Source organism: Nicotiana tabacum, chromosome 22 (genome assembly GCF_000715075.1).
Source record: "Nicotiana tabacum cultivar K326 chromosome 22, ASM71507v2, whole genome shotgun sequence".
Classification (NCBI taxonomy): Eukaryota; Viridiplantae; Streptophyta; class Magnoliopsida; order Solanales; family Solanaceae; genus Nicotiana; species Nicotiana tabacum.
Window position 1 is genome coordinate 183,023,222 of NC_134101.1, and position 19,561 is coordinate 183,042,782.

Below are 19,561 nucleotides of genomic sequence, written 5' to 3' on the forward strand. Positions count from 1 at the left end.
GCGGAGGCGAATTTGTAAAGGAAAAAGGCTAGATTGAGTGTTGAGTTAGCATTGAGGTAAGTGTCTTGCCTAACTTTGTTGAGGGATTTTTTCCGACTATTTGATATTGTTTGCTACATGCGGGGGTGATACATATATGAGGTAATGAGCGTATATGTATGTGCCACGAATAATCATGCTTGGGGTTAGATTATGTTATATTGTATCTTGTAGAACTACACGAACTTCTTGCTTCATGCCTTAGTTGACTCTTAGATACTAAGAACATAGTATTAAATGTTAGAAATCAAGACTTAGCTTATTATAACTTGATCAAATTGATGGAATTCTGAGAATACATCGATGTGTCTAATCCCGTCATCACTATGCGGTAGTCATTAATACATTGCTACAGCCGATATTCTTGAGATAATAGACTCTATACTTGGGCTGTAGATCATTCATGATATTTGATGGAGTACTTGAATAATACGATTCTTGAGGGTTTTATTGAATGATTGTTGGCTTGTAAAGTTGTGATTGGGATTCGTTTGGAATATTTATTTAAACACTCTCCTTGGTATTATTTATGCTTCCTGCCTTGTTTGTCATCGATATACACATGTTTAGTAAGGAATAGTGTAAAGCACGAAGGGTGATGTCGTGCCATTATTTATACATTATTATATAAGGGAGAATATAAAGTACGAAGGGTGATTCCATGCCATATCATTTGAGAGTAGAAGTACGAAGGGTGATGTCGGGCCATATTATTAAGAATAAAAGCACGAACGGTGATGCCGTGCCATATTATTGAGAGTAAAAGCACGAAGGGTGATGTCGTGCCACATTATTTGAGAGTAAAAGCATGACGGGTGATGCCGTACCATTTCACTTATATTGTTATGCTTTTATTTTATCGTGAGATCATGACACGATGGGTGTTTCCATGCAGGCGAGGATGAGGGACATGCATTTGTGTGATATCTGTCTTCCGTGTATATGTTCATGTATTCATCTTGAACGTTTATTGTCGTACTTATAGATCTCGTGTGACTTGTTGTTATTGTCTTGTCCTTACTCTTTATTTTGAATCGTTGTTGTGTTGCACATATCTTCTACTTGTTTAATTGGCAAACACATACCTATTTTCCACTATTACAATTACCTCAAAGCCATGTCCATTTTGTTGTATTTTAGTACAAGCCCTTTTTTCTATGATTAGTCATTCATGTCTCTACTTGTTAACGTGTAAAGATCATGTGTTTCCATCTTAATTGTTATATGTGTACTTAGGCCTCCATCATGCTTGTTAGTTGAAGTTGATACTCCTTGTTTTTCAATTGCTGTCATTAATCACATGTTTTTCGCCTAGTCATTTACTGTTGCCCACATGGATATCCTCGTTCAGTATTGCTACTTGCATATTTCCTACTTTGTAATTCCTTTTATCGGTATTTCTGTCATCTGGTTGGTTCTGTTATACATATATTGGTTGAGGATGAGATAAAATCACGAAGGGTGTTGCCGTGTAATTTACTTGATATCTGAGTACATTTCTCATGCTATGAATGTTATGAAGTCACGACCGAGGTTTATCGGTATCATTCTAAGGGAAGGATTGGTCGAGGTATTGTAAGATGCTAAATTGTGATTACTGCTAGCACTCGGTTATTGTTTGCATATTAATTTCATGTATTCTTCTCTATTATATCGTGGTATAGTTCTATTGCTGATTTGTGGTGCAGGTTTTATCAGTGATTATTTTTAAACTAAAAGTCTCGTCACTAATTCGACGAGGTTGGACAAGATACTTACTAGTACATGGGGTCGGTTGTACTGATACTACACTTCTGCACATTCCGTGTAGATTTTTGGAGCGGAGCTGCTGATGGTGTTGGTAGCTGATTCCAAAGATTTTTGTGCGTTCAAGATATAACTTCCACTTGCCCTTTTGTAGCTTAGATTTTGGTAATCTATTTTTGTCTATTTCAAACTGATCATGTAATTGTTTGTACCAGCTTTGTAAATTCCAAGTCATAGAAGATCTTGATTCGTACTACCAGTTTTTGGATCAATTTGTAAATATTCAGAAAATTCTTCACTATTTCTCCTTTAATCACATTTGGATGGTATTTTCTATTAGTTGGCTTACCTTGCGGGTTGAGTTAGGTGCTATCACGGCTAGTGATTTTCGGGTCGTGATAAGGTGGTATCAGAGCACTAGGTCTTAGGTTCTACGAGTTATGAGCAAGTGTCTAGTAGAGTCCTACTGATCGGTATGATGACGTCCATACCTATCTTCGCGAGGATTATTTTTAAACTAAAAGTCTCGTTACTACTTCGACGAGGTTAGACAAGATACTTACTAGTACATGGGGTCGGTTGTACTGATACTACACTTCTGCACATTCTGTGTAGATTTTTGGAGCGGAGCTGCTGATGGTGTTGGTAGCTGATTCCAAAGATGTTCATGCGTTCCAGATATAACTTCCACTTGCCCTTTTGTAGCTTAGATTTTGGTAATCTATTTTTGTCTATTTCAAACTGATCATGTAATTATTTGTACCAGCTTTGTAAATTCCAAGTCATAGAAGATCTTGATTTGTACTACCAGTTCTTGGATCAATTTGTAAATATTCAGAAAATTCTTCACTATTTTCCTTTAATCACATTTGGATGGTATTTTCTGTTAGTTGGCTTACCTTACGGGTTGAGTTAGGTGCCATCACAGCTAGTGATTTTCGGGTCGTGATAAGGTGGTATCAGAGCACTAGGTCTTAGGTTCTACGAGTTATGAGCAAGTGTCTAGTAGAGTCCTGCTGATCGGTATGATGACGTCCATACCTATGTTCGCGAGGATACAAGGTATTTAGGAAAATTTCCCTTTCTTTTTTTCTTATCGTGCAGAATTGTTTCATCTTGAAATCTATGACTTTGACTCTTCCTAATCGCTCATATGTGATGTTGTGCACTCAGTATTCACTATGCGCCAACAATCAGTGACGTTGTAGATGGATTACAAAGGGCTATGGATTCTTTATTAACATCATGATGTGTCGTCTATCCACAGGAGCAGGTGCAGTGTTAAATCTTCCACTCGTTCATTTGTGTTATGAGGTGGGTTCTTATATCTGGTTGGTAAACACAGATTTGGAAAGATTGGTTGGTGGCTTGGTTGTTGTGATTAAGGTGGTTCATGACAAGGTGTTGATTTGAGTATAACCGGTGAGCCATCTCCTATGTGGTGAGTTTGGATCGTATGTCTCGTATGATATTTCCATTCGATAGAGCGCATATATTATCATTTCAGAGCATTTGGGGAAGTTGTTTGACTATTGCAATGATGGGTAAGTCCTTGGCAGAGTCTTCGGGGTGTTCTATGACTAGTATTGCAAGAGTTTTTGAAGTATTCAGCTAAATAGCCGTGCGGAATCGGGGCATGCTGTGAAGATATGGTACTTTAGGTTACTGATCAGGTAATCTATGAATTCAAGCTAAGTGGTAGAGTTTGCTTATGATGATCGAATTGTAGAAGCATGGGCCGTATCAGTTTCTGGACCGAGGGATTGCTCGGTTATTTCTTCGAATGGTCATATACTGGTGAAACACAGGTTTCTGGATGCGTATTAGCTGTGTATTGAAGATTAGAGTAAGATGAGTGTTTATCGAGAAAGTTCTGGCGAGTTCCAGGACTTATGTAGCCTTTAAAGACTTTTGAATTTGTGTACGGGCATGCTTGAAGTCGGCAGTGAATGGTAATTGGATTTTTAGTATTTCCTTGTCAAGAAAGATCAACATGTTAATGTTGGGGTGATGCAAGAAATGGCTTCGGGTTCCCAGGAGGTTCCTTCAGGGCGATCATATCGTATTGAGTTACTTTCTGGTTGGCAGCATGCTTGACTCGGTTGAGTTAGAGGTATTATGTGTTAATGAGTTCCGAAGAATTCATCATGGTTATGACCACGACCGGAGTTGGTGTTTACTACAGGCATAAAAGCTATATTGTCTGTGATGATGTTTCCCTAGATTGAGCTAAATGAAAGGTTCATGGTTGATGAGGTGTTCAATTTGCTTATGGTTCAGAGTTGACTATGAGATTTTCTTAGTGTCGCGAGTTAGCATGTTAGGGAAGATGTGCCGTATGGGGTTGAAAAGTTGCATGTACAAGGTTGCGATTTAGTTTTGGAGGGAGGGATATGAGTTCTTGATGACATTGATGATTTTGGGTGTCTAAAGTTTTGCTGGCTCTATCTGTTCTCATCGGAGGAGAGTTCGCATGTTGGCAGGTGCATTGTGTGTTGACTTATGAGTAATTTTCTATAAAATGATGGAGTATGGGTGATGCATCATCCATTTGAGTTGCGGTGTTGAAATTAGATATGAAGATTCCGGTAATCGTGAGGTTCAGGGACTGGATGTTCTCGTTGGTAGACTATTCCTTGTTTGCAAGCTGTGAAGAAATGGTGAGGATTGGATGATTGATGGTAGGTGTTATTGAAAGGTTTCTATGGATTTTTGGAAGGTTAATTTCAATGTTTGGGGATGATCAGAATTTGGTTTGGAGGATTATTTTTGAGCCTAATAAGAATGTGTATTCTGTATCGGATCGGATTTGCTTGATCTTGCGTAGTTCTTACCACATGTATATCATCGGGCGGAATGGATGTTATTCGCTCCTTGGTTTATGTTATATGTTTCTCTCTCATGCTATGACAGGTTGTGAGGGTTGCATGATTCTTCGTACGCATATCGTGATTTAGTTTAGGAGTCATGGCATTATGGGCGAGGTGGCCTTTGTGATGTTTATTTGCTTATTGCACCATAGTTGTGCTTGACCTTCTCAGTATTGTTTGTTCCTAATAATTTTCCCACAATTATATTTTATGCACTCTATTGTGTTTGATGTTGACACACATGTATCAGTGAGCCCGGGCATTTTGGCTCGATAGGTACCCTAGATGGATTGATATGATGGGATCGGGTTGCACGCCGCAATATTACAATTATGAAACGTAACTCCTTACTCCTATTTCATGTATTTTTCCTTTCACCTTGTTGAAAATAGTTCATACTTAAATGCTAAAATTTCCCTGGCTGCTTAACTTCCTTAGTAGTCTTCTTATTTAGTTTTCTTACTATTATCTGTCATGTCTGAATTATTACTTGTTGGTGTACAGAGTTGGGTTGTGTGGGGCTCCATATGGTTATTTTGATACTTATCGATGGCGCTGCTTGTATTGGCTGAGACGAGGTTTCTACACCTAAGGTTTGCATTATTGTATTTGGATGACGAAGGTTTTGAAGAATAATAATATATTTTGCTGAGGATTTGGACAATGACCCTGGTTGGACGAGTGAGTTTCTTGGCTTATTGATCGGATGAGTAGTTAAAAGGGTATGCATGTTTCTTTCATCATCGACAGGGGTATGAAGGTTTTGAACGAGGTTCTAATTGATATGAGGTTTGATACTAGCACCGAATTTATTTTTGGGTAGTAATGGTGGTTAGTTGTTCCTACCGTGAGTGTCGAAGTGTTGGCCCAAGTAAAGGTTAAGTTTTGAAGATTGACAAAGGAACTCAGACATGAACCAAGTCCATCCCGCATGTCCATCCCTCAGGTGCACAAAAATGGGTAGATTCGAGCATGTGGATTGCACATGAAGGAGATAACCTTAACTTGGTGTATTAAATAAATCTTAATCAAAAAGGTTGTATAATTGATAAGGACAAGGACTCCTTAATCAAAGAGAACACTATTAAAGATAGGGAAGGAGTTAGAAGTTGAAATCAACTAGAACTCTTCCACCAAGGAAGAGTTGCATCAGAACTCTATTTATTTCTTCATCTACTAACTCTATAAATTGCAGGATGTTCTCACATTATAGTGTTGCACAAAAATGCAGAAGTTAAACGTGAATTGAGAGCAAAATAGCAAGGCTTTTTGCAAGCAGTTCGTGTGAAATTCAAGTGTGCAAACCTGAAGCTACATGAACCAGATTGAAGAACCATCTCCATAAAAAGTTTTATGTGTATTTCTTTATTTCTAGTTCAATTGTAGTAGGTGTTTTAAATTGTACCTTTCAGCTTTATCTAGAGGCAATTGTAATAGGTACTCAGAGTATTCAAGTTAGATTTAACTTGAAGTTATCGCAACAGTTGAGGTTGTGTGCTACAACGGGATTAGAGATAATCCTTAGGTTTACAATGAGTTTTGTAAATGTTGTTTTGGCTCAGTGATTTAGTGAAGTGTTGGAAAAAATCCTACTGAGTAGTAGGTCATAGTTTTTTCACCTTTTGAGCCAGGTGTTTCCACGTAAAATTACTTGTGTTCTTTACTTTCTACATTTATTATTCTGCAACAGTAGTAGAAGGAACGCATAGAAGAATCATGTCCTTCCACAATCAGTTTAAGCAAAAAATTGGTCACCACACAAATCACCCCCCCCCCTCTTGTGTGGTATTAAAGTCTAAAAAATCAATTGGTATCAAAGCTAGTTATCCTTGTAGAGGCTAACACCTTCGGAACAGATCAAGATGAGCGCACTACCTGGAAACTGGGAAGGGAAATCCATTGATAGGCCTCCACTCTTTAATGGTCACTGTTACTCTTGGTGTAAAATCAGGATGAGAGATCACATCATCGGAGCAGACTATTAGCTATGGGACGTTGTCAATGATGGTTCCCTGGCTACCATGAAGAAGAATGTTGAAGGAGTAGATGTGCCAAAAACAAGAGCTGACTGCAATGCTGAGGACTTGAGGAAATGAGAAACGAATGCTAAGGCCAAGAAATGGCTTGTGTGTGGACTTGGTCCAGACGAGTACACTAGAATTCAAAGTTGTACCACTGCTAAGGAAATTTGGGACACTTTGCAAGTGGCTCATGAAGGAACACCTCAAGTAAAGAGGTTCAGAGGATCACTGCTGTTTTCTCAATATGAGAATTTCACCATGAAGGAAGGGGAAACCATCCAGGAGATGTATACAAGGTTCACCACGCTGATAAATGAACTTAAGTCTCTTGGAAGGGTTATTCTTGAAGAAGACAAGGTTGAGAAAATTTTGACAAGGGTTTTGCCTGTTACTTGGGAAAGCAAAATCACTGCTATTCAGGAATCAAAGAACATTGCCACTCTTAAGTTGGATGAGCTAATTGGAAATCTCACTACCTATGAACTTAGAAGGCAAACCATAAAGATGGATGCATCCAAGAAGGAAAGGAGCCTGGCATTTAGAATCACTGAAGGTGCTGATCTAGAGGAGGATGAAATGACCATGATCACAAAGGACTTCAAGAAGTACCTAATGAGAGGAAATGGTCCTTCAAGAAGTGGAAGCTATAGTGAACCAAGGGTTCCTCAAAAACAAACCAATGAGGGGTGTTACAAGTGTGGGAAGACTGATCACCATATCAAAAACTGTCTCAATGGGAAATTGAATGGAAGAAGGAAATAGTTGAACGAAGGAACAAGTTCAACCCAAGAAGAACAAAGGATCAACAAAGGTTATGGTTGGTGCCTGGGGAGAAAGCTTAGATGAGGACTTAGAGGGTGAAGATGGAGATGAACAAGAACTTATGGCAATTGGAGAATCCGATGAGGAATTTGAGGTAAGTATAATTCATCTCAAATACAAGATTAAATTTTTGTCTAAAGAAAGGCTATCTGAGTTACTCCTGCATTTCATTAATGAATCTGAGGATCTAAATAATGAAAAGGAACAGTTGTCTAAGGAGTGTATGATTTTGATAGCTAAGTGAAAAAATTTGGAACTTAGGGCTAGTAAAAATGAAAGTAAAAATGTTGAGTTAAAGAACCAGGTTCATGAACTTGACACCACTATCATAGAGCTTAGATCTGAAAATCTAAAATTGAAATTAGGAACTGGTGAAAAGAAAGTTGATCACACACAACTCACTTTAGAAGAAAATGTAGGAAAAATGAAAGATGAGTTGTACAAAAGAGATGAGCAGATAAGAGTCCTTAAGTAAGACCTTAAGCACGAGCTAGACAGAACCTGTAAATGGAATAGGTCCTCCGATGCACTTTCATAGCTACATGAACACCATTGTAGCAATAAGAGAGGACTTGGCTACGGGACCCCTGCACCTAAATGGGATCACAAAAGCAAGTACCTCACCCTTAATAAGAACATAATTTGCATACACAATTGTAAAATTGGTCACTATAAAATTGAATGTATTGCAAAAGAAAAGGTTAGTCAAAAGAATAAAGAATTTGTTCAAGGAAAAAAATAGACTGCTAGGTTGGGCTAAAAAGAATCTGATTCACCCTTTTGCCTATAGAAAGGGACCCAAACTAGTTTGGGTTCCTAAGACTAATCCCTGATTTCTTTTTGCAGGTCCAAGTGAAGGGAAACAACCAAACATGGTACATGGATAGTGGTTGTTCAAAGCATATGACAAGAAGCAAGAGCCAGTTACTTTCACTTTAGGACGTTAAAGGAGGTAATGTCTCCTTTGGACAAGAAAGGTGAGATCATTAGGGTTGGAAAGGTATGTAAGAGGTAATGTCTCCTTTGGATAGCCTACTTGATAGATAGCCTAAAATACAGTCTAATCAGTGTATCACAACTGTGTGATAGAGGTAACTTGGTAGCATTCACCTCTACCAAATGTTTTGTGATTAATCTTACCACTGACAAGATTGTTTTGCAGGGAAAAAGAGTAAACAATACATACATTGTAGATTTGTCCACACTTTTAAAAAATGAACTCATTTGCTTAAATGTGTTGGACAATGATCCCCTCCTTTGGCACAAGAGACTTGGACATGCAAGTCTGAGTCAACTCAACAAATTAGTCTCCAAGGATCTGGTGATAGGGCTGCCTAATATCAAATTCAAGGAAGACAAAGTTAGTGAGGCTTGTGCAAGGGGGAAGTAGGTAAGATCCACTTTTAAATACAAGAAAGTTTTAAGCACCACCAGAACGATGGAACTGGTCCATATGGATATATGTGGTCCAATGAGAACATTAAGTAGAGGTGGTAAAAGATATGTGATGGTGCTTGCTGATGATTACTCTAGGTTTACATGGACATTGTTTTTAACATCTAAAGATGAAACATTTGACATGTTTACTTCTTTTGTTAGAAAAACTCAGAAACAACTAGGTAATCAACTTGCATCAATTAGGTCTGATCATGAAACTGAATTTGAAAATGCTAAGTTTGCTGAATTTTTGCATGCTACATCATAAATTGTTACATGGCTAAACCTCTTGTTAAGAAGATTCCCTATGAGTCACTTAAAGGGAGAAAGCTAAATATAACCCATCTTAGGGGATTTATATGCAAGTTCTTTATGCACAATAATGACAAAGACTCCCTAGGTAAGTGTGATCCCAGAAGTGATGAGGGAGTATTCTTGGGATATTCTTCACATAGTAAAGCTTATAAGATATACAATAAAAGAACTATGTGTGTAGAAAAAATGTATATGTTATTTTTTTAAAACTAACATTCTTTCTGAGAGTCAAGAACAAGATAATGAAGAGATTGGGCTGATAAGAAATTCAAATGGTGAAATTACAGTCCATCTTGAAGATGTATCACAAGAAGGTACAGGTGATGGAACAAGTCCTTCCACCCAGGGCAACATGAAAAGGGGAACTGACTAGAGATGAACTGATCCTCAAATTTCGAGGGAACAAGTCCATGAACCTATTCCTCAATAACAAAACTAGGAAGGAACATCAAAAGAAATTGACACTCCTATTACAACATCCGCGAAATTGGATATAGATGAACTTGGTTCATCTGTTAATCAAAAGTTGTATAGGGGAATGATTGGTTCTCTTTTGTATCTTACTGCTAGCAGACCTGGCATTGTTTTCAGTGTAGGTCTTTGTGCTCAATTTCAGGCAAATCCAAAGAAGTCCCACTTAACTGTTGTCAAGAGAATATTGAGATACTTGAAAGGCACCACTGACCTTTGGCCTTAGTATCCAAAAGGTAGTAATTTTAACCTAGTGCAATATACTGATGTTGATTATACAGGGTTCCTTGTGGATAGGAAGAGTACCTCAGGTATGACACACTTTTTTGGTACATGTCTTGTGTCATGGGCTACCAAAAGGCAAAATTCAGTGGCCTTATCTACTACTGAAGCTGAGTATGTTGTTGCTGCTTCATGTTGTGCTCAATTGCTTTGAATCAAACAACAATTAATGGATTTTAGAATTGATGTCGGTTGCATCCCTATTTTCTGTGATAATAGTAGTGCTATTAGTATGACTAAGAATCCGGTTCATCATAAGTGAACTAAGCACATAGATGTTAGACACCATTTTTTAGGGAAACTATGAGAAAGGCTTGATCAATGTGGAGTTTTGTGCTACTGTCAAGCAAATTGCTGACCTCTTCACAAAAACCTTAAGAAGAGATCACTTTTAGAGGAACAAGTTGGAATTAGGGATGATTAAGATCACTTAAAAGGACCAGTTCAAGGTTAAACGAAAAAAATGGAAAACAAATTTGGTTAGAAAGTCTGTAATTGTGTATAATTAGATTAAATCTTGTCCAGTCTCATAATTTCCATAGTATACTCTTGTGCCATGTGCTAAAATGACTCATTAATCTCGAATGATATTTTCTCTATTTTGGCAAATTTAGACTTACACAAGAGAATTATTAGTGAAGTACCTGGTTCATCAAGATAACACGGTATGTTTTCTACACTTTGGATAATTTGAAATAACTATATTTGGATCATGAGTAGAGTCCTACCAAATACCAAAGATCTTTTGAACTTATCCGTTACAAGTGAACCAGTTACGTTCAAGACTCCTGACCGTATTAAACTACCTAGATTCTTTTAAGTCTGCTACTCAAGGGGAAGAAAGTAGTTCTTCCGAAACTGAACATGTATCTTTTGATTTTAAAGTTGCTACAAATTTGGAAAATAGATTTGTAGGATCTATAACAGGTGTTCAGACTACAGAATTTGGAAAAGTTGGTGGTAAAAATGAAAAAAAGGATAGCAAGGGTGCTAGGAGTACTGTGAGGGGAAAGGGGACAAGAGTGGCTGATTATTCAGCCAATCCTATGAGTTTAACCAAAGACACAAGTGCAATGGTTGTTTGGGGAGATGAACTTGATTTATCTGTAGAGGAAACCATTGCAGACCTGCTGAAGAAAGTTCCTGAAAGCTATAATCCAGCTTTTTGATAGAGTTATCAATGGCACCAAAACTCATATAATTCCCTATGGCTTCATTCTCACAAATGTGCTTGCACATTTCAATGTACCTATGAAAAAGTGGGAGGTTAGTACAAGCATGGATCATTTTTGGATTAATACTCTGCTTGCTACTCCTAAAGAACCTAGTTCATCCAAAAAGGTATCACTGAATAGTAAGGTCAGAGCCTTGGTGCAAGAAAGTGGGGCTAAGGATGCTGAGATTGAAAGGCTGAAGAAGAGGTTGGTTGAGGTGGAGACTAAAAGAGATGCTCTCAAAACTGAGCTGGCAAAAGAAAAAAGAGAAGAATGATGGCATTCTTCAAGGTAGGTTGAAAATCCTCCAAGTCAAAAACCAAGCACCTAGTTCTTCCCAGCCTTAAGCCTCCTAGCCTAGTGTAGATCAACTAGTGACCCAGTTCGGGACGTTTTGTTTCTTTTGCTCATGTTTTTAGTATTTTTATTTCTTCTTATGCTTCGTGGTAGAATCTTATCAATCATCAATGAAATTCACTGTCTTTTGCTCTAACTGTTTGTTTATATTTCTCGATGGTTAAAATTCTTAGCTTGATCTATGATGATTAATCCATGATTGCATTTGAAGTAGCCTCAGTGGCCATGAGTAAGTTTTAAAATCTAGTTATCTCACATTTTATGCAACTTTTTGATGATGGCAAAAGGGGAAAAAGGTTGTGCTTTACACTTTGAACAATGATGTTTATAACTTAATGTAGCTGGTCCTTGATGATAAGTGAAAATTTTCTAACTTTGCATTGATGTTGAGCTGAGTTCTGGCAGGGCCTAAGTGTATGAAAAGCACAGACTTTGTCATCGTCAAAAAGGGGGAAAATGTTGGCCCAAGTAAAGGTTAAGTTTTGAAGATTGACAAAGGAACTCAGACGTGAACCAGGTCCATCCCTCAGGTGCACAAAAATGGGCAGATTCAAGCATGTGGGTTGCACGTGAAGGAGATAAGCTTAACTTGGTGTATTTAATATCTCCTGATCGAAAATATTGCATAATTAATAAGGATAAGGACTCCTTAAACAAAGAGAACACTATTCAATATAGGGAATGAGCTAGAAGTTGAAATCAACTAGAACTCTTCCACCAAGGAAGAGTTGCATCAGAACTCTAGTTATTTCTTCATCTACTAACTCTATAAATTGCAGGATGTTCTCACATTACAGTGTTGCACAAAAATGCAGAAGTTAAACGTGAATTGAGAGCAAAATAGCAAGGCTTTTTGCAAGCAGTTCGTGTGTAATTCAAGTGTGAAAACCTGAAGCTACATGAACTAGATTGAAGAACCAGCTCCATAAAAAGTTTTATATGTCTTTCTTTATTTCTAGTTCAATTGTAGTAGGTGTTTTAAATTGTACCTTTTAGCTTTATCTAGAGGCAATTGTAATAGGTACTCAAAGTATTCAAGTTAGAGTTAACTTGAAGTTGTAGCAACAGTTGAGGTTGTGTGCTTCAACGGGATTAGAGGTAATCCTTAGGTTTACAAAGAGTTTTGTAAATGCTATTTTGGCTCAGTGATTTAGTAAAGTGTTGGGGAAAATCCTACTGAGTAGTAGGTCGTGGTTTTTTCACCTTTTGAGCCAGGTGTTTTTCATGTAAAAATACTTGTGTTCTTTACTTACTACATTTATTTTTCAGCAACAGTAGTAGAAGGAATGCATAGAAGAACCAGGTCCTTCCATAATCAGTTTAAGCGAAAAATTTGTCACCACACAAATCACCCCACCCTCTGGTGTGGTATTGAAGTCTAAAACATCACGAAGTGATAGGGTATATCATGTGATTACATCTTGGGTTATGGTTATGATTTGATACAGCTTTCTCAGACTCATACAGTGTGTAGCAGTGGGATTCAGGTCTTGTAATGAATTCTGGATAATGGAGATTGGGTTCTAAGGTTTAAGGACTAAGGTTGAAGTAAGGATCTCCAATTATGATGCGGTGTAAGGCTTATATAGAGCAGCGTTACTTGGGATCATCCCCGGGATTATGCATAGTAAGGTTACACTGTGATTTGATAGCTTTGGAATAAATCCTGACATGTTCGAGGATGAACGCATTTTTAAGTGATGGGGGATGTAACTCCCCGACTGGTCATTTTGGAAATCTACACTTTGCTCGGTATTTTGAGGGCTTGGATATCTCTGCATGATGTATTATTACTTGCGTAAATTGTCGTTATTGGTTGTCAAGTTATCTGGAATTGATTTGGAAGAATGAACTTCAAGATTTAATCTCTAAGTTGGAAGAGTTGACCAAGTTTGACATTTTAGCCTTTCGTCAGTTCCATTGGTTCTGTTGGGTGACTTTTGACTTAGGAGCGCGTCCAGATTATAATTTGGAGGTCCGTAATTGAATTAGTCTTGAATTGGCGAAAGTTGAATTTTTGGGAAGTTTGACCGAGAGTGGACTTTTTGATATCAGGGCCTGATTCTGATTTTAGAAGTTGGAATAGGTCCATAATGGAAAATGTGACTTGTGTGCAAAATATTTTGTCAATTGGAGGTGATTTGATAGGTTTCGACATCGGTTGTAGAAGTTTAAGTTTCAAAGTTCATTAATTTTGATTTGAGGTGTGATTCGTTGCTTCGAGGTTGTTATGCATGATTTGAAGCTTCGAGTGGGTTCGTCTTGTCATATAGAACTTAACTACAAAATTCGGCACCATTTGGAGTTGATTTAATATGGTTCGGACGCTTGGTTACCATTCTAGAAGTTCTTGAAGTTTAGTTTGATCTTCATTCATTTTGGCGTCCGATGCATGGTTTTAGAGGTTCTTTTGATGATTTGAGGGTACGAGCGAGTTTGTGTTGTGTTTATTGACCTGGGTGCATGATTGTTTGGAGCCCCAAGGGCTCGGGTGAGTTTTGGATTGGTTCCGAAATGATTTTCCATAATATTTAAGTTATTATACTGGTGTCACTGCATTTACGATGTTTTGGTTGCAAATGTGACAGTCGCAACTGCGAAGCTGCCATCGCATTTGCGAAAATTGGGCTGCTGGGGTAGATTCACATTTTTTAATAAACTGTACGCCCTGCAATATTACGATTATTCTACGTCATGCAGTATTATATTACGATAATGTAACGCCTTGCTGTATTACATTACGATGAGGTTACGCTTTGCAGTATTAAATTACGACGAGGTTGCACCCTGTAGTATTGTACGTTGAATTTGTAGTAAGGTAATTGACATCAGTCCAAGGAAAAGATTATTTGGATATTATAAGGATTATGCTATTTCAAGCAAGTGACGAGTAAATTCGTAAAGGTGATACGGGAAGCAAGTCAAAGAAAATAAATTTTCGTCCAATTTTAGCATCTTGGGATAAAATACAGTTCGAGCATTAATACTCGGCATTTATGGACTAGTACAGTACAAGGTACCATATGACCATGATGGTATGATATATATAGTATATTAAAAATAAGTAGTATTTTAAATAGTTGAGATAATTCTTAATTATGCGGGTAACGAGACATTACCTAGTTAATTATTAAATTGTGAAAATAAGACGTGGAAGCAAAGAAGCTCACAAGACAATGAATAAGTAGTCATATAGGATTAGTGTCTACCTAACATTAATGTGTAAGACTTATAAAGACACAAGGTGTATATAAAAATTTGGCCTCTTTTAAAAATGGGATCTCTTTTAAAAGCTTGATTCATTTTCGGGAAGAAAATAATGAAATTGAAATATATGTTTTGCTTCCTCATTCACAATATTCAATTAGCACTTAGGAGTGAATGAACAGTTCTACAAGAATAAAATGTACAATTCATATAAGATCTTAAACATAGTTCTGATCTAATCATTTCATTAACTATGAAAATTCTTGCGATCATATTCTCCTACAAGGTTCCAACGAGAATTTTTAAGAATCGTGGAAACGTAAAATTTTGCGGGTCTAAAGGTGTGCGGTGCAATCTTCTCCAAGAATATTATACGGAGATTTTCCTACTCCAGGTATGTTAAGGATATCTCTTATTTCCTTTGGCATGATCTATAAGTCACAAATGAAACGTGTAAATGCACAATTTTCATAAATGACTCTATTCATAGAAATACTAGGGGTGTCTATATTCTTGATTTCCCATGTGAATTATTATTATATCTTTTGTTCATGGGTCTCAGAAAAATACGTATTTGATAAAGTTTATCCGAAAGACATATTGAATTTTATGGCATTCTGAGAAAAAATCTTATTAACGTATTTCTTATGCATTTCATGCATTTATACATGTAGACCCATGACCAGATGGCTTTATATACGCATATATATATATGGCGTTATATACGCACCATCACCTGATTAGCCGGTATACGTTGATGATTTTTCCCACAGAGGCCGAGATGATATGATGGGATGCCCTCAGAGGCCTGATGATTTTATGAAACATGTACCTATGCACGACATGACATTCATATACATATGCATGACACTAAAATTATTTCATAATTTACAGAGTTATCTAGACTTACAGGTTGAGTCATTTACTCTATATTTCTTCCATGTCTGTTATGTACTTATTTATGTGCCTTACATACTCGGTACATTATTCGTACTGACATCTCTTTTGCCTGGGGATGCTGCGTTCATGCCGGCAGGTCTTGCTAGACAGGTCGAGAGTCCTCCAAGTAGGCGATCAGCTCAGCGGAAGATGTTGGTGCACTCCATTTGTTCCCGAGTTATTTGTTTGGTTGGTATGATTTAGATGTGTATTGTTTGGTATGGTGGGGCTCTATACCGACCTTTATGACAATTATATATCCTCAAAGGATTGTAGACATATGTCATATACGTAAAATATTGTATGGCCTTGTCCGCCTATGTTCAGTATACGAGTGGTGTTAGCCCAAGTAAAGGTGAAGTTTTGAAGGCTGACAAAGGAACTCAGACATGGACCGGGTCCATCTTGTGAAGCACAGTTATGATCAAATCAAACATGTGAGATGCATGTGAAGGAGATAAACCTAACTTATCAGAAGTGATATCTCCTGATCATGATCGAAAAGATTGCATATTGGATAAGGAGAAAGACTTCTTACACAAAGAGAACGTGGTTTAGGAAAAGGATAGAATTAGAGTATGAGATCAACTAGAACTCTTCCACCATGGAAGAGTAGCATTAGTATCCTAGTCAATCTCTAATTGCTAAACTCCTTAAATATTAGTGTTGTTATCTTTTACAGGTGTTGCACATAAGCAGAAGTTAAACGTGAATTGAAAGAAAAATAGCAAGGCAATTTTGCAAGCAATTTATGTGTGATTCAAGCGTGCAAACCTGAAGCTACTTGAACCAGATAGAAAAACCAATTCCAAGTGTTTATCTTTATTCTATTTCAATTGTAGTAGGTGATTCTACATTGTACCTTTCAGCTTATTTAAAAAAAATTGTATTAGGTACTTAGAGTTTTCAAGTTAGAGTTAACTTGAAGTTGCGGCAACAGTTGAGGATGTGTGACACAACGTGATTAGAGTTAATCCTAGGTTTACAAAAGAGTTTTTTGTAAATGCAGTTTTTGGCTCAGTGATTTTAGTGGAGAGCTTGAGAAAATCCTACTGGAAGGAAGGTCGTGATTTTTTCACCTTTTGAGCCAGGTGTTTTCCACGTAAAATCTCTGTATTTTTTATTTTTTGTATTTATTATTCCGCAACAGTAGTAGATGGAACATATAGAAGAACCAGGTCCTTCCATAATCAAGTTAAGCAAAAATTGGGTACCACACAAATCACCCCCCCCTCTTGTGTGGTATTGAAGTATAAAACATCAGTTGGTATCAGAGCAGGTTATCCTCGAAGAGGCTAACACCTTAGGAACAGATCAAGATGAGTACACCATCTGGAAACTAGCAAGGACAATCCACTGTTAGTCCTTCACTCTTTAATGGACAGTACTATTCCTGGTGGAAGAACAGGATGCGAGACCACATCATAGGAGAAGACTATAGACTTTGGGACATTATTACTGATGGTCCCATGGCAACTACAAAGAAGAATGTTGAAGGAGTGGACGTGCCAAAGACGAGAGCTGACTGTACTATTGAAGATTTGAAGAAATGGGAAAAGAATGCCAAGGCCAAGAAATGGCTTGTGTGTGGACTTGGTCCAGATGAGTACAACAAAATTCAAAGATGTACTACTGCTAAGGAGATCTGGGACACTCTACAAGTGGCCCATGAAGGAACTCCTCAAGTAAAGAGATCAAGAGGAACACTATTGGATTCTCAATATGAGAATTTCACCATGAAGGAAGGTGAAATCATCCAAGAGATGTACACAATGTTCACAACACTAACAAATGAACTTAAGTCTCTTGGAAGAATTATCCTTGAAGAAGACAATGTTGAGAAAATCTTGACAAGGGTCTTGCCAGTAACTTGGGAAAGCAAAATCAATGCTATTCAGGAATCAAAGAACATTGCTACTCTCAAGTTGGATGAGCTGATTGGAAATCATACTGCATATGAACTGAGAAGGCAAACCATGAAGATGGATGCACCTAAGAAGGAAAGAAGCTTGGCTCTCAGAATGGCTAAAGGTGAAGACTTAGAGGATGATGAAATGGCTATGATCACAACAGATTTCAAGAAGTACCTAATGAGAGGAAAAAGGTTCTTCAAGAGGTAAAACCTTCAACAAACCAAGGGCCCCTGAAAAACAGACCAACAAGGGCTGCTACAAATATGGTAAGACAGACCACATGATCAAAAATTGTCCTTAATGGGAAATTGAATGGAAGAAAGAAAGGGCTAAACGAAGAAACAGGAAGAAAGAACAAGTTCAACCCAAGAATAACAAAGGATCAACAAAGGCTATGGTTGCTGCTTAGGGAGAAAGCTCAGATAAGGATTCAGAAGATGAAGTTGGAGATGAACAAGCACTTATGGCCATTGGAGAATCAGATGATGAACAAGAGGTCCAAGTGAAGGGAAGTAGCCAAATATGGTACATAGATAGTGGCTGCTCAAAGCATAAAGTAAGAACCAATTCCTTTCACTTAAGGACCTAAAAGGAGGTAATGTCTCCTTTTGAAATAGTAATAAAGGTGCGATCATTGGAGATGGAAAGGTAGGTAAGACAGACTCACATTCCATTGAGAATGTCTACTTTATAGATGGCTTGAAATAAAGCCTAATCAATGTATCACAACTATGTGACAGAGGTAACCTAGTAGCATTTATCTCTACCAAATGTTTTGTGATTAATCTTACCACTGACAAGATTGTTTTGTAGGGAAAAAGAGTTAACAATATTTACGTTGTAGATTTGTCCACTCTTTCAGAAAACGAACTGACTTGCTTAAGTGTGCTGAACAATGATCCCCTCCTATGGCATAAAAGACTTGGTCATGCAAGTTTAAGTCAACTGAACAAATTAGTCTCCAAGGACCTGGTGATAGGATTACCTAACATCAAGTTCAAGGAAGACAACATTTGTGAAGCTTTTGCAAGGGGAAAGCAGGTAAGATCCTCTTTAAAAGCAAAAAGTGGTAAGCACGACCAGGTCGATGGAACTGGTTCACATGGATCTCTGTGGTCCAATGAGAACATTGAGCAGAGGTGGTAAGAAATATGTGTTGATGATTACTCTAGGTTTATTTGGGTATTGTTTTTAATATCTAAGGATGAAACATTTGACATGTTTACTACCTTTGTTAGATAAACTCAGAAACAACTAGGTAATCAACTTACATCAATTAGGTCTGATCATGGAACTAAATTTGAAAATGCTAAGTTTGCTGAATTTTGTGATGAGCATGGTATAGATCATAATTTCTCTGCTCCTAGGACTCCTCAACAAAATGAAGTAGTTGAAAGAAAGAATAGGACTCTTGAAGATATGGCTAGGACTATGCTTCTTTCTAGTAACTGTTCCATAGCTTCTGGGCAGACGCTGTAAATACTGCATATTACACCATTAATCGGTGCATGACTAGACCTCTTGTAGAGAAGACTACCTATGAGTTACTTAAAGGGAGAAAACCAAATATATCCCATTTAGGGCATTTGGATGCAAGTTCTTTGTGCACAATAATGGAAAAGACTCCCTAAGTAAGTTTGATCCCCGAAGTGATGAGGGAGTATTCTTCACATAGAAAATCTTATAAAGTGTACAACAAAAGAACTTTTTGTATAAAAGAAAGTGTACATGTGGTTTCTGATGAAACTAATATTCTTTCTAAGAGACAGGAACTTGAAAATGAAGCTATTGGGCTGGTAAAAGAATTGAGTGAAGTCACAACTCAAGCTGAAGCTGTACCAAAAGAAGGAACATGTAATGGAACGGGTTCTTCCATCTAGGGCAACCTGACAAGGGGAACTGAACAAATAATAAGTGAATCTAATTTC